The 24,281-nt window shown below is 39.0% G+C and overlaps 1 protein-coding gene across 1 annotated transcript in view; it reads right to left on the reverse strand.

Annotated features, from left to right (window-relative positions):
• GPR146 (G protein-coupled receptor 146) overlaps nt 1-24,281 on the reverse strand; it is a 48,829-nt gene that overhangs the window by 22,535 nt on the left and 2,013 nt on the right. The window contains exon 2 of the mRNA XM_039731930.1: nt 4,358-4,399. The gene's annotated coding sequence lies outside the window, so the exon portion shown is untranslated. The remainder of the gene's footprint in view (nt 1-4,357; nt 4,400-24,281) is intronic.

Genomic DNA, 24,281 nt, shown 5'->3' on the forward strand with positions numbered 1-24,281 from the left:
ATGTGGTGTTTGGCCACTACAGTTATAAGCAGCAGTAGATGCAATTTTGGTTGCACTAGAGCCATTTGGCATGTTAGTGGTTCATTTATCTGTTACCAAAGATTTCCTAGCCAGGAAATCTACGTTGCATTAATTCCATATTTTATGCTGAGTCTTCTTTTGATGGAGAAAAAGTGATTAAAAAAGAGTATGTCAAAACAAAGGGTTAAATCATCAGTTAAATACAGCACAGTAACTCTGCAAAGTTTGACTCTGTTTCTGGATTTTAGAATTAATTTTCCTTTAAGCAGCAGCTAAATGGTTTCCTTAGATTGTTCCTGTGTTGCACGAACCAGATCAGATCAGTCTTAAAGTTCATAATTTTCCCCAGAGTGTCTGAAATCCTACTACAAAGAGTCCTTTCGTCTTAAGAGTCTGACACCAAGTAGAAATAAAAGGCTGAAATAATAACACCACTAACTTGGCTTAATTAATTGTATGTTTCTGTACTTAAGCTTGAAGGGTGGAAAGCATTGCTTTAAAGGCTACCTACAAAACTGGTGAATGAGCAGCCACTCAGGGTGCCACTTCAAAGAGAAACACCCAAAAGAGCAACAGAAGGGAAGCTGCTTTTGAATTCTCTCAGTTCCTCCTGGCAGCCCAGGGCTTGCAAAGGAAAACAACCCAGAAATGGTTATTTTCTTTTGTGTTAGTTACATAACCAGCTCCCAGCAAATAAAGCTGGAGGTGGAGCAGCCATACAAAGCCCCACTTTGTAACCTGTGCATGCCATAACTGCACAAAAGAATCTCACCTGAATTTAGGCGTTTTTCCTTCCTGGCTAATGGAGATTCCTTACACTGTTTGCAGGCAATTTGATAAAATTCAGGAGCCATGTGTAACTCTTGGTTGCACTGGTGGATATTTTGTAATTTGTGCCTTCATGGTTGTTCCAGATTTCGGCCTTATTACCGAAGCAGTCAAACAAATCTTTGTTTCTACCATTTTTTATTTTTCAGATTTCTCTGTACGCAATATTGTAATAAATTAAAGTAGGGGAAGGTAACTGCAAAAAGGAAAGCTGGTTTATACAAGAGTGCTCAGTCTTCTCTTTGGGATTAGTTGAAGTTGCAGAAATTGTGCTTTTATGTTAACCATCCTGTGCCACTTTTAAACTCTGCCTTTTCAGCTGTGCTGTGCCTGCCATAAAGCAGATTTGGGATGTAGGCTGGTACTTCACTGCTGCAGATGACAGCGCTGGCTGGTCAGCAGCCTTTGTTCTGGTCTTTGTCCCTGCCTGTCCTGCATCCCCCGACTGGCAGCTGGTGGATCCTGGCTCTGCCTCCCTCGCTGCTTCCTTCCCCCAGCTCTGTAATGTCCTGCTCTTGGGTTTGGGACTTCAGTTTGTGATTCACTAGTTATAAAATCCCAGGATTACAGGTGTGCTCCTTTACTGTCCTCAGGTGTCAGCTGCCAAGATGTCCTGGTGCCCTCATTTTTAAAGGGTGATTAGGAGACCAGTCTGAGAATAGCTATAACTGATGAAAGGATTGAGAGAATTTATACATTTGGCAGTTCTAACCATTTTTTACACTTACTTTATAGACCTGGAAAGGAGGGACTTGCAATAAATATGAAATTCTAAAATTACAACTGTGCCCAACTTCTACAAACTTTATTATCATTACCTCTGTAAGAATTAAAAGTCAGTTCATGTACTCCAGAGCAGCAAATATTGTCAGACAATGTGTAATGGAAATTTCTGAGAGCCAATATTTAACATCTTGAAATGAGAAGCATCCAGGATAACTTTTGAAATCGCTTGAATTCACTATATATTACAACAAAATATGAAAGTAAATATTAAGGTATTTTCATCAGATGGCTTTAAATTAATCTTTGGATTTTCCTTTAAAAAAAGAAATGAAGAATCTTGGAGTAATAGAGAAACAGGGTGCCCTTCATATTGCTTTCACTCTGAAGTATGACATAGAGAAAAATTACTTGGAAGCAGTTCCATTTCCATGTTTAAACTCTTGTTATTTGAGTCCAGAATGCTCTTAAATTATCTGGTTCAGGCCTTGATACTGCAAATTAACTCTGGGTAGTTAGATGCATAAACAGAGGCACAGCAAAACCCCACTGAAATTAATACATCTTGTGTGGCCCGGGGCTCTGTCTCATGGGGCTGTTTGCTGGGGGTTTGTTTATTTTTTAAGTGTTCTAAAATGCTTCCCAAGTAAGTATGTGACGTTCCATAAATGACAGATCAGTAGCAGCAAACTTCAAACCCTCCTAAAAAGTAGCTTTTCTTGGCTTTGTTTAGGAAAGTCTCTTTGATTCCGCTTGTATTTAACGTGCTGCTGGGTAACTTTGGAACATACATCTTAAACCAAATTCAGAGAGTACCATGAACTGACACCTGCTTAAGTCTTTAATTAAAAGTGGTTTAATCTCTAACAATCTCTATGTACATAAGCAGAAAGTATCTGTGTTTCATGTGTACTTTGAACTGCCATTCATTTAGAAATCAAAGATTTGTAAATGAAACACAGTATGCCAGACATGATGATGTTTGACTGGAATCTCTTCTTGTTGGCATAGCCTGGATTTCCTGGTGCTGTCAGCCCCCAGGAATACATTCTTATTAAAAATTACGGAGAGAGGGAAAAATATAGAAGGAAGGCTGTCTTAAAAAAAATGTGTGTATCAACTATATATAAAATATATTTAAAGCAGGCACACACATACAGTGGGATGTGTAGTGGAGACTTGCCAGTGGGATCAGACTTTTGTAGCTGAGTATCTTGCAGGTGAGTATGTTGGAGAAGCCTTTTCTACACTGACTCTAGGTTTTAGGCTAACAGATTTTTTTTTTAACATAGCCTCTAAAAGAGTGGTTGCCCATGGAGCTGCATGCATGTAATGGGTTTATGACTGGCCTTCAGTGAAGAATTTAACCTTAAAAGGTTATCTTGCTGTAGCTGATATCTTATTCAATATATCCTTTCTGTTTTTATACACAGTCTCTAAGATTAGTGTGGTTGAGTATATTGAAAGTAATAAAAAACAGACACAGAAAAATTGTTGCATGTTTAAAGAAAAAAATCATAAAATGAAAGAGGAAGTGCATCATTTATTATAACACCATGTAGACTAATGAAAAACATACTGCAGGCTGGAAATTTGTTAAGAGCTGAACTCAAAAAGTTTCCACTCCCAAAAAATGCCTTGGGGCCTCCAGCTGTAAGCCTGTGGCTAAAGAGGCCCTATGGTAAACTGACATAAAAAATAAGTACTCCATAAACAGTGAGCTCCTGTTTCACAATAGTTGGAAGGATATTTTTAAGAAGTATTACTATTGATGCTGACTGTACTTTGTCAAAGTAAAGGGAGGCAGTGCATTTAACTAGAATGTTAAATTGGGAGTTGGACACTGGGCACCAAAATGTTTATTGTACATAGGAGGATATGAAAAAGATGAGGTGACCTGCTGAGAGTAACAGAACAGCAGCTGGTACTGGAGAGCTGGAATTAACATTAAATAATTCCTGGCTTCTCATCCTTTGCTCATTAGACTGGGCTGTACAAGTGCCCAGTTCCTCTCCACACTGAGTAGGTGCCACCCTTGGTACCCAAGAATGTTCTTTTGTTGGGTGCAAATATCTCCTCAGAGTATTGGTCATTTGCACCATCAGTGCTCACTTGAATGGAATTAATTGGCCTCCTGAAGAAGACAAGATGAAGTTTTCTGCCTGTCCTTTACATCTCGACAGATAAAGTTTGGATTAGCAGTCTTTCCTAAAGGTGCATTTTCTCTGCTGAGCCAACAGGAGCTTGGCTTTGGCTTTGCCTTTTCCCTGCTCAGCCCTCGTTAATGACACTCATTCCCAAGGCTGTGGGCTCCAAGGCAAGCTGAACTGCCAGGATGCTCTCCCAGGAAGGCACTGCAGCCTCCATGCCTTCTTCACATGGCTTGGGAAGCAGTTTGCAGAAGTGGTGCCAATTAAACCTTCTGATGTGCCTCCAGTCTGTTTCTCCAGAGGTTTCCCTGCCTGGCAAAGAGCCCTGGAGTGCTCCAGGATGACGGGGCACTTCCACACAGTCCAGATTTCACAAACTTAGAAAGATGTAGTAACTTGAATGTGACTTTATGAGACTTTAGGTGGCAGCTTTGTGATCTTTGAGAAGGCCAATCAAAGTTAATATCATTTATCTTAGCTATGTCTTCAGTCAGGACTTGGTAATCCAGTACCTTTTTACAGAAGTCGATATCAGGTCTAGAAGTCCCACTTTTGGTAAATATTTACACAGTTTTACATTGATGAAATAAGCATGCACAGTAATAATCACACTGTATTGCTACAGCTCTACTTACATGAGGTGCAGCCCAAGAGAATGGCAGTCTGAGATGGAGCCACTGGGAGGAGAAAAGGGAAAAAAAAAAGAAAAGGTAAAACAGTTACTTCTAGGTGATTGAAAGAAATGAAAACAAAATTTATTTAAATCTGGTAAATCTAGATCACTTTCATTTTTTTGTCTTGCAGCTCCCCATACCATCTCTGTGTAGCATTTACAATACTCAGTGTTTTCATCCAGTGATTAGAAAATCTGTAAGATAATTGTTCATGGTGTTTGATGCTGTAGTGCCTCACAGTGGGCTGATGGTTTTATTTACACTTGTGAGGTGAATTGAAGACCCTAAATAAAAGCTGTAGATTGATCTAAGAATAGAACCATAACTTCTTTCTCCTCATTAAAAATGTCATGCTTGTGGGTTAAAACTGACATGTAACAGTCTCGATATGAAATATTTGTTCTGTAATGTGATACCACAATAAATGTCACTTTGGTTTGTTACTGTTAAAAGTGGTGGGTTTGGCACACAATGTCACAATAATTCACTTTACTGAGTGTGTTTGCTCCTTTGCATGCTGTGGGGAAATAGAATTACATAGAGAATTATACAGAGAATTATATTTTATTGCATTATAAGGAGTGTAATATATCTGCCCACTCAAAATTTGTAACCACTATTTCGGTATATCTTTAGATAAGAAGCAACTTATTTAAAGGAGAAGAAAAAATAAGTAAAGCACTAATTTCCATTTGTATTGCAGTAGGAAAAAAATATAAACAGACATATGCACGCAATTAAAGAGGTTTGAGCTGAAATTAATGATTAAACAGTAATATTTGTAGAGAAAGGCAAACTTTAATAAGAGTGGATGAGTCCTCCCCTAAAAAGAAAGATTAACTTGTTCAAGGGTACTTAATTATGACTGAATTTTGAGGTAAGGAGAATACTTAATCTGGGAAAAAATGTTTAAAGATAGCTGCCTGTGCCACTTCATTCTTTTTTGTATTAAAGTTTTATTGAGAGATGCAGAGCTGGTTTATAAAAGATCTGATCTCATTCTGATGCACTTTTTGTCTACTGTTAGCACCAGTTATGGCTGTTAGTACCACATTTTCCAGTCAGGGCTCCCCAGCTCCCCTGCTCTCCTTGGCCTCTCTCTGCCCTCTGTTTGACATCTTGTGGTTGGCATTTAAGGGCCCAAGAAAAACAAACAGTGTAACCAGTATTTTGCTTGCAATTTTAGCTTCATAGTTTGATGGAGAATAGTAAATAGAAGGACAAACTGTTACTATTTTTATGTGGTCTTGGTCTTGAGAGAAAGGGATTTCCATGGCTAACATGACTTTGTGATGTGCCACACAGGTGGAAATGCCCAGCCCCAACTCTGGTGGCTGTAAAACCCTGCAGTAGTGGCTGGCTCATCACAGTCTGGCTGGCCTCACTTCTCACAACAAAAATAAATCTGCCACAAATCCATGCAAAGAAGGAGCAGCTGTTCTGTTCATACTTCCATGCAAATTTAAGTCACATTCAGGGATGTGGAGGGACAGCTGCCCCGTGCTTTAGAGCAGAAACTGATTGTGGAGAGCTTCTCCTGGTGCCTGTCACTGCTGAAGTCCCACCTGGACACAGCTGTGGCACATCTGGAGCTCTGGGAGCTCCAGCTGTGTAAGCACAGGCTGCAGGAGATGCCTCCCCCTGGGTAATGCAGTCCTCCAGTGCTTTAGTTGTGTCTGTGGCCTCATCTCCACGTGGGTACGGGTATCTAACTAGAGTTAGACGTGGGAATTGTTGAATGCAGCTGGCAAAGTTCCACAAGTTTCTTTATACGCACAGCAAGGTGCAGTGCTCAGATCTGCATTCCAAGGACCACTGCTGTGTGCCCATGGAGCTCTTAGGGCTGGGCTGGAGAAAGGTTCTGTGGTCACCCAGCAGCCTCCAAAGAGCAGCTCTGCTACTGCTGACCTGCTGCAGGATAACGTGGGACTGACTCACTGCTTTCCTCCTTCCTTACTCAGTAGCCCTTCTGCATTGATTCTTTTGCTTTCTGATCCTTGCTGTTGGAGTACAATTTCTTTTATGTAGTAAATAATGTTTCAGATTAAATCACAACGTGAATCATAATGGAAATGCTGAGCTGTACACAGGGCTCTTCACATCTATAAGTCTGTGGAGATGAATAACAAGTTCTGTAGGGACAGCCTTAAAGTGGGTTTGCAGTTTTGCTGGGAGCTGAACTCACTGGTTTTTGTTTTAATGTAGTCAACTTGAGTGGAATAAAATGCTGGTTAATCAGTTTAAAATGAAATTGTTGCATGGGCAGAATAAGCATAGTTATTTCTAGATAGCTTAAAGAATGGAGTATGATTTCAAAGGTCATGTGTAATTATACTTTTATTCATGAGGCCTGTGTTTTATATTCTAACAAATATAATTCATGTATTGTATTAATCATGCAGAATTCTGAATCAGAACATAAAATTTTGCAGTGCTATAATTAAGAGAAATGAAAGTGATAAGAAGTAGCAGCTATGTAGCTAATGAGGGAGTTAATTTCAACGTGTGTTTTAGGCCATTAAGTACTACAAAGCAAGAAGTGCTGCTTTGCCAGCACAAACCAAAGGAAGGCAGTTAAGTACCACTCCCTTCCCCAGGCAGCATCGCTGGGAATACTGGAGAGCTCCAGCTGTAGTTCCAACAGGAGCTTGCACAAGAAGTGTGCGAGGAGATATAAATCACTGCTGGAGATTGTCCTTCAGCAAGGAAGATATTTCGTATTCTGCATATGGACATGAATTTTTCTCTATGCAAATGTTTTTATCCTTTCAGGTTGGACAAAGTTGTACAAAGTTATAAAGCCAAGAGCTCAGGTGTTTTTTTCTGTGTGTCAGGATCTGCAGGCCATCCAGGACATCCTTGTTCACGCTGTGCTTTGCCTTTTTTTTTTTTCCTTAAGAAGTCTGAAGCATTTTCCTTGTGTGGTTTCGCAACCCCATTTTTTTTCCAAACAGCAGGAGTCCTATCACTAGATCAAATTTGGAATTCACTGCTTCCAACAATTGTCTAATGGATCCACATGTTTACACAGCATGACACTGGCATCCAGATAGTGTCATGAAAGTCTCAATCAGTACTACTGTTTCATGCTTCCTCCCTGCTTAAAAAAATAAAAGGGGAAAAAAAAGGAAGAAAAAAGGGAAAAGCTACAGGGACTTTTTTCCCTGGTACTCAGGGGAGCAGTGAATGTTTCAGCCACCAGTACTTTCTGACAAAATTTTGGAAAATACTTTTTCCATCTGCTCTAACTGAAAATGCCAACTTTCAGGTATTTTACCAGTATTTATTGCACCAATAAATAGATCTTAAAATCATAGAATCCCAGAAACTGCCTGGGTTTTAAGAGACCTTAAAGATAATTTACTTGGGCCCCACTGTTGTGGACACAGCAGAGCAAGTTGCTCAGAGCTCCATCACACCTGGCCTTACTTCCAGTGATGAATGCTACAAAACAAGAGACTAGAAAATAACATTTCCAGACCAAATCCCTTCTTCCTTCCTGAGACTCCCTGCTGAAGGAAAACTTCATTATCTGTGTAGCTGTGCCCCTAACTTGCAGCACCCACACCACTGCCTCGATGAAGCTCCAGCTGCTTCTCCCTGCCACTGATGTGAGCATTTTCATGGCCTTATGGTGAATCAAATCACCCAAAGGATCTTTCTGCAAACCAGAGTACCCAGGGGCAGCCTCAGGCACTTGGCATTTGTGTAGCATGGGAGGACCATTTGTAATTTACTCAGTGTTTGATTCCTGTTCCCTGTTATTGGATGTAAATAAATCAGTAGCAATTACTTGGCAACAACCTTCCACGGTCATTTGCTCTGAAGAAACTTAGTCCCTGGTAGCATTAAGTGAAGGAAGGGGGGTTTGGCTGGGACACCAGAACTTTTCTTTTTTTTAATGTTCCCATGAGATCTTTCACTTCCACACAAGCAACTGCCTGAATTGGCCAAGTGGTCTTGATTTAATGTTGCTTTATGAACACGACTTGTCGCAGCTGCAGGATGTCATAACCTCTATTTCCTTAGCTTAGATTTGAAATCTGGAGCCATATGATTCAGACGAACCACAACTGCCCCTGCTTAATTTAACTTGATGTATTTGTTTTGAAAATACCGTTGTTCGCTCCAAGTTTTTGCTGCTAAACAAATTAAGCTGATCTGCACTGGTAAATGGGGAATACTGAGCAGCTTGATTAAAAAACTCCCTAAAAGCTGCAAAGGAAGCTCCAGTAATCTTTAACTTAGCAGTGCCAATGAAAATATTTCATTAGTATAAACTTAAAAAATCAAAACTTGTTTTAAATACAATAATTAGAGATTGTCCCTGAGATTAATATTGCTCTGATACAAAAAAACCCACCCAAATTCTTACAAAAATAATTGTATGTTTTTCAGTAGTTTAGGGGAGCACAGTGAGCTCACAAAAAACTGTTGCTGCAGACAGGATTCAGAGTACAAGAGGATGAGCAGTACTGGGTTGGCTTTGCATCCAAAATTTGATTTTACAGGGCTCCTGTTCTTGTGCAGCTTAGAAACTTTTGCATTTGAAGTAAAGCCAACTGGATTTGTAAAGATACTTATCTTATTCTCTGGCCCCATTCAAATCACCAGAAAATATTAAGGCTGACAAGCCTAACTTTATATGCTTCTCAATTAATATTTTTGTGTTAGATTATAAACACACAGATTTGCACAAGTGCCAGGTTTGAAGTCACTCAGCTGGTTTCCAAGTGGCAGATTCTGCCTTCACTACCGTATGTCTGCTCTCCACAACAGTAAATATTAATGTCAGAGTTTAGTGTCTTTCTTTGTAACTTGTTGCATTACAGAAATCTTAATTTAGTCCATTTTAATATGAGACTAAACTTTTCAGTTCTAGGCTCACACGTAAAGTGTGTGTCAGCACCCTGTAACTCCTTGTTATTTTTGGCATTTTGTCTTCTGTTGAAATTTATGTCCTTATAGGTTTTTTTGTTGTTTTGTAAATTATTTTTTAAGAGTAATTCATCTAGAGTAAGCAGGCAGAATAAAAGCTGTGCCACGTCCTTTCTAAACATACTTGATAGTGTGCTTTAGATGTGTAAAATAAAAAAAAAGAGAAACAGTTTTTGCCATGTCTATAGTCCGTTAAATACACAAAAACCCAAATATTCCCCAGCATTTGCAAACCCACCCTTTTATTGAAGAGATTGAGACACAGCAGAAGTGAAAAATCACCCAAGAGGGTTTGCTTGTGCACCCAGCCACTGAAGGTCAGTCTCAGTTGCTAATATATCCTATGAGATTTTTCTTACTACATAAATGAAGATTCATTGACAGGCTCTAATTTTTAGAATTCTTTTCTATGCTTAAGTTTATAAATGTTATAATCTAATTACATTCTTAACTTCCACTTTCTACAACTGCTTTATTGTAGTGATATTTCTTAAATTTTCTTATTTAATTCTTCCTAGATGCTCAGAGAGACTAAACAAAGTCTGAGAGCTGGGATGCTTTCCCAAATGTATTTTAGAGCAGTCAGTGAACTGCTTGTGCAGTCCGAAATAGAAGTGGCCCCAGCAGCACCTGCTGGAACAGCATCTGCAGGATGCCAAGTCTGGCAAATCAACACCTGTGTGCTGGTAACGTGCAGGTGGATCAGTGTGAGGGCACCCACAGAGTTGCTTTTAATTGTCAGGTGTGTCTTGTGGAGTGGAAAAGTGCAGAGGAAATTGTATTCAAATACTGAAAATTACCTTACAATTAACATGCAATTTTACATGATGGATTTTGGGCGATTCTACTTCCTGCCAACCTGTGTGGACTGATTTCTTTTCCTCCTCCTATTTCCTCTCCCTCCCAGGGTATTGCAACAAACTGGTTCTGAGTTTAGTGTAAGGCAGTGGAGCCATTCTGGATTTCAAACTGGTGTGGGTGTCTGGGGGCAGTGCTGTGGCCCAGGGACTTGGCTGAATTCCTCAGCACTGGTTCCATCACCAGCTGGAGAAGTTTCTTGCACATCACCATCCCTTCTTTTTTTGACATTGTCATTGACAATTATTTATGCACCCTAACATTTAATCCATCCCATATGAGACTGTGCAATGTCCCAGCCTTATAGGCTGACCTGACTTTATACTCACACACAGACACACAGCTGACATTTCACACATCTCTGTCAGAGCTGCAGAGCTGATGGCCAAAGAGCACTTTCTGTAACCTGCTGACAGCTCGAGGCACCATGTGTGGCCAGCCAGCTCCCAGGAGGGATGTGCTTGCCCCTGGTGAGTTGATTGTGGGCACTTTCCTGCCAGCAGCCGTGTGAATGTCACCACCTCCAGTCACTGGGATGCCAGCCCTGCCTCTTGTGCTGGTACCTGCCTGATGGCACGTGGTTATCTCTCAACTCACCTGCTGCTGGGACACAGAGCTGCCTTCCAGTCTGTGCTCAGTAACAGAGGTTACTGATTTGAAGGTGTGCAGCTTCCACCAGAGAGCAAGGATTGCAGAAGGGACTTCGAGGAGGGGATGGTGAATGGTGTAGTGCTGGAGCAGGGAGAAGCTGGAGGTGGGCAGAACGTGTTGTTGAGACAGAAAAGAAGAATGGGACTTTGCAACAAGGAGGAAGTGGTGTGGTTGATTTGCCCCATCACAGTTCTCAGTGGCCCACCCATTTGTTTTGACATAAATACCTACTCTGGAGCTATGTCGAGGCATGAAGACGACACGTACCCTCACACTTGTTGTCTTCGGGGTTTGTTGCTGCTCTTTGAAGAGTGAGCTTGATGTTTTAATGTTTTGTTTGGAGACTCAAGCATTTAGATTTGTAATTCTGCCCTTATAGCCATTTCCCTGATTTACCTTGCAGAGTAAACATTCTTTTGTTCTGTTTCCTAGACTTCCTTTTCCTTGTCTTTGCTGTTGGCTTAATTTTGAGATATGATTCTCAAGTCAGAGGTGTCTCCTTGGGAGCAAAAAAAACCCCCAACAGCTAAGGGTTTGAGTGAACTAACTATTTTCTCTGTTTAGAAGCAGCAGCTTACTTTCCAGTATTCTGGAAATCCTCAAACACAGATCCTGCCAAAGGCACTGACTTGAACTGCAGCAATGCTTAGGAGAACAAGCTCAGGTTTTCTGGCAGCTCTTACAAACCACTTTAGAATAAACAGGCACATTGCTTGCAGCGAGTGCCCCATAGTTTGGAAAGCAGTGCTGAAGGCAAATTTGTGAAGAATTCCTTCTTGTGGTTACAGTTCTCAATTTTCATATCTTCTACAGTGGGTCCAGTTTCCTCAGGGTTTGATATCTAGGATCTTAATATCAAATCTGGAAATAATACAGCTGTATTTAGAGACTAAGACATTTGCAGGGTTCATGGCAATAATTCACTATGTGGCACAGTGGGGAACTCAGTGTGTGTTAAACATTCTTCCCCTGTGCTCGTATAGATTTTTATAGTTGAATTGAGAATTTATAACATGCTGGGTCTCATATTCCAGGTCTGTTTGTTTCTAAATCTATGCACAGAACATGGACTAGGTCATAAATTTTTGCAGATGAAATGAAGGCTGATTAGAATTTTAATATTAAGGAAGGAAATGGCCTTGGGTAGTGCACTACAGAGCAGAACAGGCCTTCTGTTAATACACAAGAGTATTACTGTTTTCTTGAACTTTGCCTTCCAATCCAATTACAACTTGTGCCTAGAAATCATAACTCTGGTGCCTTCCAGTTGATAATGTTGAATGTTATCCTTGTCCAAGCTTATATAATTTCCAGTAATAAAAACAATCTTGATTATAAAACTGCTAGATAATATACTCTTAAAACTGAGTTATGGGCAATAGTACATGGTCTTTGTTGATAAACAAAGCAGTCATCATGGTATATCAAATTGACCCAGTTCTGTCTCATTTTAAATTAAATGAAATCAAGAGTTTTTTCTTGGGACATGCAATTCCTGTGATGACACATTGTGTAACTCACACTTCGTGATAAGAATGAAGACAAAGCTTTCAGTGTAAATGATTTTTCTTTTTTTCTGAGTCAAGCAAAATAACGGGAATCTCTGTGCTGGCTTTCATTTTAAACACTTCTGTGATAGCATCATGCTCACAGTACGAAATGAGCTCATCCAAGGAGTACTTCCAGCCACTTCTCTTATCAGCATAAGCCATCGTAGCTCAGAACGTGTCCTCCTGTGTCCTCCTCCCCTGCCCTCTCTTGTAACTGGCTTGGACCAGATGCTGCATAATTCCCTGGATCTGTATTTACCATCCCTTGGCTGCACACATCTTTGCTGCACATTTACAGCAGAAAATATTATTACTGAAGTGTGGAATCACAATCTGGTATTATTACTTCATGAAAATTGATTCTGATTCCTCGCTACTTCAGAGCATGTTATTAGCATAGTGCAACTAATCATTTTCTTACAAAGGAATGACAATTGTATCCTTGTTTAGATGCTGCCTGTGTTTTTATAGGATATAAATACAAGTAGCCAAATGTGGTGGCTAAACTTGGCTGCTTCTCCTGTTGGTTCTGTGGTTTTGCTTCATTGTCCAGAAAAAGTGACAACATTTTCGACTTTCTTGCATCCATCACCAGGTTTGGTGAGATGTCCACTCTCGGCAGAAAAAGATCAATGCAGATTTGTTTATTTGGGCCTTTGAATTGTATAGCAGACTTTTATCATTTATTATCTATCTCTAAGAAGTTTTGTTTATTGCTCTCACACCATTAAAATGTCACATTAGTGGCACAGTCTGAAACATATTTATCCCACTCTAAAATCTCAAGGGGTTGTGCACAGGCTGTTATGCAAGTAGGTTTATTTTAGATTTCTTTCCTTTTTTCTTTAATCACTTGTATAATGTGTTTGAAATGTATGTCTGATGTTGATTCCTTTTTGTGTTCCATTGGGGCATTTGATTTTGCAGCTAAAAGGATTGAATACTAAATATTCTTTTTGCATGGGTACATAAGAGAGTATTTTCTTCAGAGAAAGGTATTCCTAGGATTTCAGGCCTGATAAAGTAAAAAAAAATACAGCAAATCCAAAAAGGCTAAAATATTAATGTATTTTTATAATTTGGGGGTTTTATACTTTAAATCAGGCCAGAAAGAATAAACTATATGAGAGACCATTCCAAATGAAGAAATTAAAATTATTACATTGTGTCATCCACATTGTGAGAACAGTATGGATGAAGTCTGACTTAAGTGATTTTTTTTTCCCCTATATTAGCCCACAAGTCTTTCAGTAACCAGAAATACACAGGTTTGTGATGACTTGGTATAATGAATCTGATGCTGAGAAAGAGAGCATTCAAAGTAAGAAAGAAAGTATTCAAATATTTTTGTTTTCCCCTTGTTTCTTAAAGTAGAAAAATGCTAATGTTTCCTTTCTTTTCTGAACTTCCAGACTGGAACTGAATTTGATAATACTGTTCCCAGGGTAAAGCACCTTTCACAGATCTTACTTGTAGAGATTATGAATTCCTTTGTTCGATTTCTTGCAGTTTTTGGGCACAGTACAGTAAGTTTAGTGTTGGTATCTGCATTAGACTTGGCATTTCAGAAACATTCCAGTTTAAAGGTTCTGTTGTGATTCAGTGCTGAAGGTGCAGTGAGTTGGCAGCTCTGGAAAGACTCGTTTCTTTCTGGTGCCATATGTTATCTTTGATCAGGAAACCATTTGAACTGGGATGCCTTCACAAAATAACATGAGAAAATATGGAAGTCCAGACCTTATCAGACAGTTCTGCTGCAAGGGAGGATCCAGTTGTGGTTTTGCCTACAAACACTTTTTATTTGTTGAGTTACAGTTCTTAATTACTCACAATTGTGAGGGATTTCATATCAGTCATGTGAGCTCTATGAGCATACCAAACTGAATTAGCATTACGAGTTTTTCATGTATTTTTAGTTCTTCCCCCTCCTCAATTCACCTCACTCAAAGGCTCAGAAGGGAATGTGACTGAAGGTCACTTTTTTCAGTAGGCCAAAATGCAAAGCCTAAGCCAGTGATCCAGCTGGCACCTTACACTAGAAGCTCCTCAAATGATCCAGGCATCATACAAAATTCAAACCAGGCAGTTGGTGACACCCAGTGCTCCAAAACTAACGAGTGCTGCTTGTAGTGACAGACATGGGTAAGCAAAGTGCTCCATCATGTGCCAGGAGCAGTGTTCCTGTCACCTGGAGACCTTCCCACCCAAAGTGGTACCTGCCCTGCTCAGTGGTCCTTGAATAACCAACCAACTGCAGAAGGCAGTGGACACACATGTGAGCAACCCAGAGTGTCCTCATGAGCACTGAAAGAATTCTGCAGCTCTGTCAGATGTGTCTCCACCTAAGAGTTTCCAGAAGAACTGGTGGGAGTGCAGCTAACACCTTCACCCATCATTCTTCCTGAAGGATGATGCTGCATCCAATGCTTGCTCAGGCAAAGACATCTTAATCTTATTGTAATAGGTTCTAATTACTCACTTCTGCAAGATCCCTGCCTGGAAGTCACCACAAGCCAGATAAACTCTGTGAACGATTATCCCAAGAAGTTCTTAATTACTGTGGAGTCGCTCCAGCTCTTTAAAATGCATTGCCTGTACCGATACCATAAATCCATTTTCCTCTCCACTTGCTGTGGAGCCCTTTGTACCCTGGGTTCTGTGTTAATGAAGGCCCAGAAGTGCTGCTGTGGCTTATCCCTCATGCTGCTGTTGTCATCTACAGCTGAGCACGTGCCGTGGGGACAGGGCTACAAAACACACTGATAACCCAGCAGGCCAGGTATTGTATGGCCTAGTTTTTACAATTCTGATTATCACTCTGGAGAAAGAGCCACAAAAATGCTATGGAATTGTCTGTCTTTGTAGTGGATTCTGTGGCTTCCTATTTGCAACATTTGTTGCGAATAAATTTTTGCACTTTGGCCAAAACAAGACTGTTTTTATGACTTTACTTCAAAATGTGTTGAAAGCTTATGTTGCTGTGTTATTTATTGTACAGCACTTAAATAACTTTATATACTGAACATATGCTAAAGCAAAATTCACAAATGGCATCTCCCTCAGTGTGACTTCAGAAGAATTTCAGAGAACCTGCAGTTGGTGTCCTACTGCAACCACATAACTCTGCAAGGAAGACAGACATTCTAAAAGTTTTGGGACAGAATTAGGAAAAATAAGATATTTGAAATTGCGACAGTATCAGGAACATTAAGCCTAATTTGACTGAAATCCAAATACAAGCCTTAATCTAAGAAGCCATGAAAGTAATGAAAGATACAGGCCTTTTACTAGGGATGAAGGATTTTAGAAGCCTTTAGAGGTCTGTGTGCTCTGTTATATGGATTATGTTTCTGACATCTCCCAATGTGTATCTAAAGTAGTTTTTTATTTAGAAAGGAAAGATATACAGGCAGTTTGGCAGTAGATCTACTCTTTGAATAGATAAAAATGCCTAAAAAACTCTTGACAGTTGCTTGTAAGAGGAGCTGTATTAGATACTTTTCTCCTTTTATTTCTAGTAAATTTATTGGCTGAACAGCTGAGGAGGTGTTTCAGGCTAATTATCCATTTTCAAGCAACAACTGTGTCTCAAGTCTTTTGATCATGTGCCAGCTTTAAACTGAAAACAAACCTTGATATGACTGCACTTTTCACTTTAGACTTTGTCTTTCGTAGTTAGTCAGAACTTTTGTGCAGATTTTAATATGCATGCTCCTACTGTCAAATGTGTGCTCCTTTTTCCTAAATGACACAGACATCCTAAACCAGCTCTGCTTACTTGAGTGGTAGAGTGTTTTGCCATATCAGTTCTTACAGCATGTATGTCTTTTCCTGTTAAAGCACTCCTATTCCTAAAACATTTCCCATTATCACTGGTGTCCTGACAGCAATAATCTCTGAGGAGATCTAATCTGAGACCAGGTTAAAAAAAATTTTTAAAAATCCTAAAATCCTGTGAGCTCAATCTAACTTTTGTTCTGTGGTGACTAAAGGGTAAAAGAAACCCTTTTAAATAAATTTGTTCTCTTTCTAAATAGATAACTAGCCAAATGCATTTCAAGTATTTGTTCAACTGATCAAATATTGCTTTAGGTTTAGAAAACAAATTCACCAAATGTTTGAAGAATTAGACATTTTGTACCTGAACAGTTCTCTGTGTCATTACCTCTACACTGATGACCCTAAGTACTGTGATCAAAATAAAAGACCTTTTTCTTGAAAATAAGCCAAACAATTTTTTTTTTTTTAGTTCTTCATGAAACAACTGAACTGTGGAAGTTCACACTCTTTTTATTTTATCCTTTTACTTGAGAGAAAGTCACACCACTGTGTCAAATTTAAGTCCTTACTTCTTCTGTAGATACACTGATTGGCTGAAGTATATATATATATATATATATTTGGCAGAAACAGAACCTGATAGTTGAACATCAGTTTGAATTTGGGATAAACATTAGTTTGAATTTGAGATAAACACGTTTCTATGTGTGTGAGTTCAGAAAGCAAAACAGTCTGTCCTGTCACTAAATAAACACAGTTCCCAGGTGGAAATTCTCAATTAAGATGTCTGATTAACTTCTAACTCAGTGGAAGTGCTTTAAGATCCTGGCAGTGTTTGAATCATTGATATTAGATACCATTCTTCTTTCTGCTCTGGAAGTAGAAGCTGTGAACTCCTTTTTCACACTGTTAGGGTAAGATTTTCTACTAATTAGCTAATAGCAGGAGTGGACTCAGAGCCACACAGGCATGTCAAAGACATTTTTGCATCCTACCTATGACAAAGAGTTTTAAATAGACCAAACTAAAGTTTTGGCAGTAAGATTTCAAAATCTCAGTTGATTCTTACAACTGCTCTGTTCTGTTCTGCTGGTAGCATCTCCTATCACAGTGTGTGAGCTTACAGACTTGGGTGACTATTGGATGTTCTGTGCACAGAATTGTGAGGCTTTTTTAAAGGCTGCAAGAGCTTAATTCCTAACAGGCCACTTGCTTTGAGTCATTGCTGAACTGAATGTTGTGATGCAAGTCCAAAAGGAAAAGCAAAGGGAAGGACAGGGGACGGCAACACTTGCTGTTCTTGAACTGCCTTGACCACATCTTGCAATATGTTTTTATTTGTACAGCATATGAAGATAACCTGTTTTCTTTATTATATTACATATCTTAATGAAGTTATGGTTATGAATTATTATTAGATGGCAGCATTTATTTGTTTAATTAGCTAAATGATACAAGTGAAATTTCATTTTGAACTCAGTCATCATCTGTGGAACTGCTGGAGCAGTTCAGTAATTGACTGCTACCATTGCCCACTCCAGAATGAGCAGGGAAACCCATGGCTTTTTGCCACAGAAGACTTGTTTCTGATGTGTTTGTTGAGCACTGATGTGGAGGCAGGGAGTGAAGGGGATTTTCCTGCTCATCTGACACTGAAGGAAGCAAACCAGCATCTTCTCACTGGAGTTGTACCTTGAAATGGCTGCAAAACCTTGGCAGCTCCAGTGAGAGCTGCCTGTTTGCTCCCTGGCTGTGCCAAGGAGTTTCTGATGGGCAGGTAACCACAGTCTGTCCTGGACAGGGAAACACTGCAGGTCAGGGAGTCACAGCTCCACCAGCCAGAGGAGAAACTGAAGCAGCAGCCCACTGGAGAGGATGGAGAACAGAGGGGAACTTCCCTTTTATACAAATGCTCCAGCATTGTGGAAATGTGAGTCCTGTACACTGTAGGAGGACATTTATTAATTGCTATACTGAGTGTCTGTTGCCATTTTTAAAATTTACTTGTTTGCATCTGCAATAAATTACAATTATATTTTTCTAATAATATGAAACACCTGACTTCAGGCCCTTGGAAGCAGAAATGATGCTTTCTGCCTTTACGAGACCTCTACAGTCATTTTGAAATTAGGGAGAAATAACTGAATGCCCAGAACAGCAATGCATGATTCTACTAAAGAGCAACAAATACCAAATGATCTTTGGTAATTTGAGAGTTGAGAAGCTGCAGTTCATCACCCCAATATGTAAAAGGTAGGATACACATAGCAACATTACGTATTTTACAATTTTATTTTAAGGAATGGTGATTTCAGCCAGAGGGTGCAAAAAAATGGGATCTCACACACTGCACCTCCACTTGCTTCCACCTTTCTGTCACCTCCTCTTTTTGCTGGCAGAAATGTTCACAGTGAATCAAATTAACAAACTGATTTGGTAATAAAGTAACCTTTGTGAGGGGGCAGAGAGGTAATTTTCACCCAAATGGGTTTGCAAAACTCAGCAAACATTTGTGCCGAGGAAGAGGTGGGAGATGGAGAGTGTCCTTTGGCAGCAGTACTGACTTATGCAGGTTTAAATTGGTGCTAAAACTATTACCTGAGATTTTTATTCATAAGTGTAAAGATTTCTTTAGAGCCTAAACAGCAGCACTTGGTTGTGTAATCTTTCACTGTAAGCAGAATAAGCTCCATCTAATTTATAAGCACCTTGTTTGTCCCACTGCAGTCACTACATGGCTGTATTTCTTCCATTAAGTTAATAATCTCTATTCCATATAATGTGGGTATTCTAGTGTAGGGCAGGCAAGGAAGAAATCAGAGCTCTGTGTAATGACATTAAGCTTTTAGGTTGCAGACAGAGTAAAGGACTCACAGCTGCTTAACATATGCCCTCTGCCTGAACTCGCTTTATCACTTGGTATCTGACTGCTCTCAACATATAAAAAGTTGGTGTGATTGATAGTTGGTTATACAGTATTTGTCAGGGTGAACTGAATCATTATGTGTACAGATTCAGGAATACAGAAAAATAAAGCTGAAAGAAGAACAACAAAAACTCTGACATCTTTTCCATTCATTAAGCTTTCCTAAGGCAACTGTTTTTGTTTGCAGGAGTTAGTGGTTGCTGGTTTTTCTAACTAGCAATTGCTGAGTGATTTAGAGTACATCTCTGCTCTTTTGTTTGGATTTCATTTGCGAAACCATTTAGAGTTATAAAACTGTCAACTTAAGAACATTCTATATATTTTGCCAGTGAGGGCCTCCTGTATGCAGAGTTTATGCATTTCTCTCCATTTTGGGTGCTGTTTGAATTCTTGGTATATATCACTGTTCTTTTTTTGGTTGTTCAAATAATTCCCACTGCTTTTTTTAGAGCAGCAGAAATCCTTGAAGTAATTATGAAATTGCATCTCAGATTAGATATTGCTAATCACAACATCTCACCCTTGGCCAAACCTAGCCCAGCAATGCAGTAATAGAATGTTCTGCTGATGCTTAAAAACACTCGAAATTTAGAAACCCTGACTGCAACTAGAATTGAATCATGCACCTAAACATTAGAAAGCATAGACCAGAACTGTTAATTATGTTAATTACAGTTGTTAAACCATGATATGGTACCTTTCCAAACTCTCAGATGCCCTAAAATAATTACAAGCTAGTTGAAAAATGTTATGCAAACTTTTATTACCAACTACTCGGAGTTTTGCTCACTGTTTGTCTCCTGCAGAATTCCTTTGGTGGCTAAGCTCAGCTTTCCATTTTGTGGAAGCTGTGGGGCCCAGGTCTGTCATCATTCTGCACAACCTCAATCTCTCCTGGTCTTGCTGCTGTTTCATGCATTTCGTGTATTTATTTCAGATTTTCTATTCCTATTGTTCATAAGGTATGGCAGACTTAGGTCATCAGGTTCTTAAATTATATAAATGTGGCTGTGACAACTTGAAAGTTGGAATCTGTCATGAATTTTCACCACTTACTGTTCCTGGATGCTTTGTTGGTCACGTACAATGGGAGAAAAGCCAGTGCTTCAAAACTGCTTTGGAATTTTTGGAGTCAAAAGATTTTAAGGTTCAATGACAGATTTTAGGAAAGCCTTAAATAACTGAAGAGTTCACTCAGTGAATCTGGAAGAATCTGTGCAGGAAGTACAATGTTTTGTCTTTGCTATCTTAATAGAAAAACAGGTTCTGATTTTCCTGGCTTCCCCAACTTTTCCAGAGTTCCCTGTTGTCCTTGACTTCACATTTCAGTAACCATGCTTCCTGCATCCCTGGCAGGAGATCTTATCTCCATTTTCCACCTTATGACCTTCCAGTACAATTTTAGCTCCCAGTATTGCAAGGGCAAGTATTATTTTTTTAAAGAAAGCGTAAAAAAAAAGAAAAGATAAGGAAATTTCTTTGTGAAACTTGATTTTTTTTTTTCCTTTGGAGACTGCAATTTTACTTAACATGTTTTAGGAAACATATTGACTTTTACTTCAGTCTTCAACAGAGAAATATCATATCTGCTTGCTCATTTCACATTCACAAAAATGGAATGTTTCTCATTAAGGCAGAATATTTTCTTTTCAATTTTAGTTTAATTTTTCGGTCTCAACATATATTTTATTGTTTGCAATTCCAAAAAGAAATACAAAGCTTTTCTGTTGCCATTCAACAATGAATTATGACATCTTGGCTTTTTTCCAGACTACTTAATTTTTTAAAATTTTGTTTTGAAGATCAGGATTTCCCTGGAGATGGACCCGCCATTTGCTGTTTCTCCCTCTCTTCTTTTGCTCTTCTTTTTTTCTGCCAGGCACAAACCACTTCCAAAGCTCTGCAGTCTAATCCCACTGTAGCCATTATCCCTGTGCACTATGGAAATGTTGACTCTTGGTTCAGTAACAACTCAAACATTTACCTTTGACCATCTGCCTTCTCTAATGACCATCTCCAGTCCTGTGCTGCCCTGTGTGCCATGCAGAAGTTCCTTGTTGTTCCTATCTTAAAACTTTCTTTTGATCCCTGCAAAATTACATGATAACAGAACAGGTATGTGATAAACTTAATCCTCCCGTTGCTGAGTCCAGGCTTTCCTGTGTCTCACATATTCTTCCATCTGTAGTTTTCCACTCTGTTTTGTACTTAGCTTTAAAATTATGTGGGCAGCTGTTGCTTCCTGTTGTATTTATACTTGGTTTATCAAAGATGTAAAATGTAAGTTCAGCAGGTAAAGCCTGGGTTTAAAACGATCATAAATTGTAAATTCTGTCCATGTAAATTCTAATACTTACTTTATAAATATGCTTAAGCTACTTATTATTGAAATGCTAATTAATATAAATTTATTTTAGGATAATTTTCGAGATGCCTTCATTCCAAAATAAGCAAACACTACCAACACCTTGTGTTGTGCTGCTTTCACAATGATACTTTTCAGTGTGGTCTGCTGGAATACAAACAGGTTTTATGGAACATTTTTACTAAAGAGTCAACAGGTTTTAATTTAGCTTCTCAAATCATAATTGTTTTTCAATTTTCTGCTCTGCCTCACAAACGCATAATGAAGGCACACCTGATGCTATAAAAACCAGATGTCATTTCAGTATTTTCAGCTGTGTGATAAATTTGTAAAGCTTAAAAGTTGTTATCATAGATGTATAGTTACCAGACAGTTCACAAGAACAGAAAGCATGTAGAGCATGGCTAAATAAATAGGATTTTGGAATGGGTTGCACTTTATTTTCAAAGACTTTGAAAATTATGGATGGAATTTTCTTAAGGAACTTTCAGGAGACCATTTTAAACTTACAAACAAATTCAAATTCTTTCTCCCTACCAGTCATGTTAAGTACCACTTGCACTTGTTCATGGGGATTTGAAGAGCAGCATGCAGACCTGAAGGAAAATTTGATTGTGTAATTCATGCCAGCTCTTAAAAACATTCCTCTTTTACCATTCTCCTTGAGGAAGAACTTCTTAAAACAAGATGTTGAGTGGCAGTTTTATAGTACTTGTTTCTTTAAACATTTTCAAATTCTGCATACAGGTGTTCAAAGGTCTCAGTGGAAATTATATATATTTAGAAAAAGGATCATTTCACACAAATCTCAGTCATCTGCCTCTGGTTATCACTAGGCAGGAAGTCAAATGCAAAAACCAGTAATGCCCATTGCATTTCTTCCTTCCTTATTTTGTTTAAAGATGTCTCTCTTTTCTCAGCCAAACTGAGGGTCCAGTTCTCTGTCTCCCAAACTATTTATCTGATTTTAAAGCAAACCAAGAGGCAAGAGTTGTGCTGAGCTTTTTGATACCCTTATGCTTGGGATGAAGGTGCAGGACAGTTGAGAGGCTGCTCGTGTTCCAAGTGCTGCTGTGGGTGTCTATTTTAGGGTGACTGAATCATGGAATGATCACATTCTGCTAAAGAAATGAATCCTGCCCCCTCCATTTTCCTGAGTATCTTCTCTTGGGTCTTGTTCATCACAAATTGAAAGTTGCATGTTCCTGCCTACGTGTGCATCTGAGTGTATTTAAATGTAGGTATGGATGAAACACATTCTGGAATATTTGGCTTGGTTTTGAAGAAGATCTTGGTATAACTGACTAAAACTTTTGCTGGCTTTTATTAAGAAATTAAGGAAAAAAAGTTCTGTTGGGTCTGGGAGAATATGGAGGGTTTGAGATTGTTGTAGATGTCCCAGGACATTCATTCCTTGTAGCTATACATCCTGTTAACTCTGCAGCTGAAGACAGTGACAGCTTGTTGGTAAGGAGGTATGAAGTTTTTTATGGGTTTTGTTGACCTTGTTTTTAACAAAAATGTCTCCCTAAGTCAAATACAAGGATTCCCATTTGAATTGCAGGGAAAGCCACCTTTCCTACAGATCAGTAACCATTTATTTTCTACTTAATATTTAATCCTCAGCTTCACTAATCTTTCCCATAAATGGCAAAAAGGTACCTTCTCCAGCTGTATGTTAATTATGTTCCATTTTTAAGTCAGAATGGGTACATTACAGAGAAGCTGTCAATTTGAGACTGAGCAAACTAAATATACTCAGCTGAGTGAATCCAGCACTGTGAACATGAACCACTGGTATAAATAGGAAAGGAGACACCTTGAAGCTTTACCATATTCAAGAAGTGTCAGATCATGTTCATTTGAAAGGAATGGCAACACTCTTCTCCCCCCAGTGCAGGCATGAATATTGTTTCACTGAACACAGGCTGTCCAGGTGTTCAGCAGGCTCTGGTGTTTGCACCTTTATTGCTGAATTTCAGCATTTTTTGAATGGCCATTCAACTTGTTTTTTATAATCCCAGATCTTTTCCTTCAGAAAGACTTATATGGAGCATATTAAAGTGTTTGTCCTTCCATCTTTAAAATACTTCCATCTACTTTTCTGACTGTTTCAAAACCTTATGGACTGTTTTCAAACAGCTCTTTTACCAACAAGGATTGCTGTAAGGACAATTGCCATGAACTACTAGGAACTGCTGATTGTGATGAAGATGTGTTTCATTGTTGAGGACAAAGTTCTCCTGATGATATGGGACCTCCAAGACTGGTAGAAACATGAGAAATTGGCTCCCAATAGTTCTTTTCTTTTGTACCCAACCCAGCAAAGCAACATGGGATTCTTCCAGATCTTCCAGAGGAAGAGTCTGAAGGATAGGTCACTGTGCACAGGATCAGCTTTAATAACATTGACAGGCCTGAAAAACCTTGATATGATTGCTAGAATATCTGTATTTCATCACAACCTCTGATAGAGAAAATACATTTCTTTCTATGTTGTGTGTTTGACAAGAAGATATTCCAATAACAGTGGTCACTCATGCCACTTGGCTTCTGAAAAATGCATCATTATGAGCAAAAATATCCCACACTTTAAAGGTAATATTTCTATTTTTGCTGAGGGAGTAATGGGGAGGAATATCACTTCAGCTTGAGAACGTCAGTACAAGCGGTATGTGTTGTGTAAGTCCCACCTAAGCTTTCCTTGTCTGAAATGTTAAATAAAGACTTTAATGAGTTCCTCTGCATGAGGATAAATTTAGCTCCAAGAGCAGTGCAAAGCAGACTTGTTGATTGGTGTGGGAATGATTGCTGTGA

The sequence above is a fragment of the Passer montanus genome, unplaced genomic scaffold (assembly GCF_014805655.1).
Source record: "Passer montanus isolate IOZ18808 unplaced genomic scaffold, ASM1480565v1 scaffold8, whole genome shotgun sequence".
In the NCBI taxonomy this organism is placed as follows: domain Eukaryota; kingdom Metazoa; phylum Chordata; class Aves; order Passeriformes; family Passeridae; genus Passer; species Passer montanus.